Source organism: Arachis duranensis, chromosome 7 (assembly GCF_000817695.3).
Source record: "Arachis duranensis cultivar V14167 chromosome 7, aradu.V14167.gnm2.J7QH, whole genome shotgun sequence".
In the NCBI taxonomy this organism is placed as follows: Eukaryota; Viridiplantae; Streptophyta; class Magnoliopsida; order Fabales; family Fabaceae; genus Arachis; species Arachis duranensis.
Genome location: NC_029778.3, coordinates 12995451 through 13000102, shown reverse-complemented (window position 1 = coordinate 13000102; position 4652 = coordinate 12995451). Strand labels below are relative to the sequence as shown.

The window sequence follows — 4652 nt, the reverse complement described above, 5'->3', positions numbered from 1 at the left end:
CGATTCTCATACTCAAACACACTTCTTCTATAAGAACGGCTTTGGATACTTGAGAGGATACAACGGAGGCCTCCGGGTCTTCTCCATGCACGGATGCGAGCTGGGATAACGTGGAGGCAAGGGTTCCCCAAATCGATATACTCTTTTCTCCTTTTCCTTGTTTAGTTCTGCATTTTCAGCTCTGCATGAAATTGAACTTCGACGCCTTGTTTGATTTCTGCATGCTTGATTATAATTTAACAGAATGAGAGATAATCAAAATGAATTCCTACCTGTTCCTACCTGTTTAATAGAATTTTATTTGATTTAGGCAGGAATTCTATTTTGATTATTTCTCATTCTGTTAAATTATAACCAAACAGGACCTAATTATCAGACTCGCACACAAAACAAGTTGCTATTGTTTGCTACTTCCAATTTTCTACCAATTAATCTTCATATTCTTCCTCAAGGTAAAAAACAATAATAACAACTTTTCTTGATCTTGCAGAACTCATACTATAATCCAACAATATATAACCAAAATATTGTAGCACACCACATTTAGAACTAAACAAGGACTTGAACAAGCCTGATTAAACAAACAAAATACTCCACTAATATATAACAAAAAGATTGAGTCTAATGCAACAATAAACCAAAACAACATTTATTTAAGAGGAAGAAAAATACGAATCAATAAAAAATGGCATTAGTAACCCAGCTCATCAAGCAATTTAAAGCAACTACATAAATTCAGCAGCAAACAAAAACACACAAGTTATGTAGGTTTAGATTACCAGTGATCACCATCCCTTCTAAAAACAAAAATAAAAATCAAACAGAAATAAAAGAAACAGAAAATAAAAATGAAACCCCAACTATAATCAAACACAAGATATAAATCAAATCTAAAACTCATGCTATAATCAAGTCCTAACTATGCTATCTTAATCTTTGTCAAATTAATTAAAAAAAATGGAAAAGTGCTGACTCATAAAAATTGTGGACCAATTCCAAAAAGGAAAAACACCTAAAACAAACAGAAATGCCAAAAAGGAACAAGACATGCAAAAGTAGCGAAAATCAAGCATGCATGAACATATATGAAGGTTTTGTTTTTAGAGACTATCCTTTTGCAGCATCAGTTTGAGAAGCTGTCGTAGTTCAGCTTCAAGACCATCTTGTGTCCAACCTGCAATTATCAAATTCAGTGACCAAGCTTTAAGATGAATTTGTTAAACCAAGGCAATGTGTTTTTTTTTAACTTATATTCTTATGGCAGAATTTGTATTTGAAGACTCTATATGTAGGGTGCATACAGTATCTGAAACAACAAAGGGGGTGAAATATTTAAGACAATAACTGATATAACAAAGCAAGAGTTCAAAACCTTATAATGTTTCATGCAGTGTTATGTCTTATGATGCATTGGCTTCCTGCAGCCAGAGCTAGATTGACTCCCAAGTGGGCTGATAGAACATGTAATGATCATCAAATCTTCAGGATTCTCACTTAGCAAGATCTACATAGCTCTGAATTCACAAGAGAAATCAGTTCAAACTAACTCTTTAGTAGGATTCTGCAAGTAGGCTCTGCAGACATTCAGTTTAGCCTTGGCTGCTTAGTAGATCTATAAGTCATGGTAGCGCAACTCAAATTCCCAGTAAAGTAGCAGTCTAGCACCTTTGAAATATTATCACCAATAATCTCTGCACGAACATTGTCCTTCTTTAAAGCAATGAAACCTGTGAGTGTCTCTAACGATGATTTCCCTACCAGAAATGGCAGAAATAATTTTTATGGCATTGTGGCAATCATCACAAATTCTTAGGTTCTTCACAACCAGTATTGGAATATTTCTGACCTTCAAACCCAAACTTCTCCTTCATTATATTGAAATATTTCTGACCTTCCTCAACTTTCCCTGTGTGCGCGCATGCAGAAAGAACAGATACGAAGGTTATGTTATTTGGGGCAATATCCTTTTGCAGCATCAGTTCAACAAGCCGTAGTGACTCAGCCTCAAGACCATGTTGTGCATAACCTGCTATCATTGAATTCAGTGATACCATGTTGTGTTCTGGCATAGTATCAAATATCTTTCTCGCATCCTGAAGATTCCCACATTTAGAGTACATTGCAACAAGAGCATTATTGACCGAAACATGATTATAAAGGATGTCGGATTTGATTGTTAATGCATAAACCTGATTTCCCACGGAGGGAGATAAATTAGAGCATGCACTAACGACACACACGAAACTACAATCATCTGGACGAAAGCCACCGCGTTGCATCTTGCGAAAACAACAGAGGGCATCCTCAGACAAGTCCTCATTCTGGGAATATCCAGAAATCATTGTGTTCCATAGAACCAAATCTGGTGCAGTAATCTCTTCAAACACCTTCCTGCACTCTAACATGCCCCCTGGCCCCTGCACACTTCGAGTACAAGTCAATCAAACCACTTCCTACATGAGAATTCCTATCGAACCCACTCTTAATCATCTTAGCATGAAACTGCATCCCCCCTGCCAAATCCTTGAGGGAAGTAAAGGCAGTCAAAACACTAGCCATAGTGAACATGTCAACCTCCAATCCCATCCTAACCATCTCACAGAACACAGAACAGTGTCAGCGCTTCCGATCCCTTGCGGTGTCGCCCACACACCACAATCATCGAGTTCCAAGAAACCTCATCCCTCCCACCAAGCCCTATCTCATGAAACAGCCTTTTCGCCTCACACAAGAATCCCTCCTTGCTATAACTTGTGAGCATGGCATTGTTAACAGAAGCATAAGAATCAAACTCACCCATCACCACGAAGCAATGAAGCTGCCTGATCAACCCCACACCATGGCCGCAGCAGGCATCTATGACGCTGGAGAGCGTGAACCCGTCGATAGCAAGACACTTCTCTCTGACCTCCCTGAGCAAGCTCAGTGCCTCCTCACAGTCGCCGCACTCAGCGTAAGCACTAATAAGGGCGTTGTAGGAAACAAGGTCTGGTTGGGGAATATGGTCGAACAGCTGGCGGGAAATGTGGGGAAGGGAGTGTTTGGCATAGGCATTGATGATGGCATTGTAGGAGAACACATTAGGATGCTCAGTGAGGCCAAAGGCACTTCGAGCATTGCGGAGGGTGCCGCATTTGGAATAGAGAATAGTGAAATGGTTAGAGAGGTAGGTGGTAATGTTATCATTGTTGTTGCTGTGGGATTTGAAGAAGAGTGCATGAAGGGCTTTCCTTGCTGAAGGGTTTCTTTCTGGAGTGGATCCTCTCCAGAAAAAAATGGATGGTGTTTAGTGTAGGATCTCACCCTTTATTGTTCTCTCTCTTATTTAATTTTGATCTCACTTATAGAATTAAAGGTGAGAGATCACACTTTATTCTCTTAAGTGTTAACAAAAATGGAGAGAATACATTTCCGTTTCTTTCTGATATGCATGTTTTGAGAAGGTTCTGGAAGGTGTGAGGGTTTAGTAATTGCCATGGGTTCACAATCTGTAAGCCAGGCATGTATCATGTTGCATTTATTTGCTTTGTCTGGATATGCATAATTGTTTTAGTTTGTCTATTTGATCAATTCTGTTTAACTGATAACTGTGATATTTATTGTAACTGTTCTTTAAATGTGTTTGTCTTGCATTTGCTTGTGTTTGTGATTGTCTTTTTATTTTGAGTACATTGGTGGTGGACAGGTGATAATCCTTATTTGATTTGAAATGAGCCAGAGGTCGGGTTGAGTTTAATTGGGTCAGAGGCTGAACTGGGTTAATTTGGGCCATAAGCCATGACTGGTTGGATCAGTGGTAAATGTTAGAGTTAAATGAGACAGGAAGTAAACTACAAGGTTAGAGATATATCGTTATTTGGGTACTAGTTCAGTTTATTCTTTTAGGTTTTATAATTTGAGTGTCGGCGTTCTAAGATTGCCTCTGACTTTCTTGGGACCTTATTTATTATATATGTGGGCACCTTAACCATATTGAGAACCCCTGATTCTCATCCCATATAATATTGTTATTTTTTCATATGCAGATTGAGAAGTACCACTTTGTATTCTGGAGATCTCTTCGGGTTCAGGGTTGTATTTTTACTTATATTTATATATGTATTTAGATTTTCCACCTTGTATTTTATATTTGTTCTTTTTAGAGGTCGGCTCAAAAAAACATGTTGTCAGTTTACTATTTTGGCTTACTTTTGGGTTTATTTGTATATATGTATATATATGTTGTGACCGGTTTAAACTTCGTGAGCTGAGTCAAGAGCTTTGTTATCTGTATCCTTGAAAATCGTCTAGTATGTATATATATCCTTACCGTTTTACTCTTACCCTATCTGGTTTATGTTTATCGTCCATGGGAGCGTAACGACTTTTGTTTTAAACTTTCCTTCAAAGGCTCCAAGATATAAAAATTTTTCAACTATATTATGTATATATTTTATTTTTAGAGGTTGTAATACCTCACCAACTCTCCTTTACGACTTGAGCGTAAGGTTCTGTGTGGTAGAGTGTTACAACTTACATTTAAAATACAAAACCAAACTCTCTAAAAAATGTGTTTAAATTTAAAACAAGAGTAAAATATTATTTTACTTTTTAATACAACGTTCTATTTTTATCCCCAAACGTTTTATTTCGTCTTATTTTAATCTTCTGGT

General features: G+C 37.5%; 1 pseudogene; it reads right to left on the bottom strand.

Moving 5' to 3' along the window:
* Positions 1-519: 519 nt before the first annotated feature.
* Positions 520-4350, bottom strand: LOC107457805 (pentatricopeptide repeat-containing protein At3g49710-like; annotated as a pseudogene).
* Positions 4351-4652: the final 302 nt, after the last annotated feature.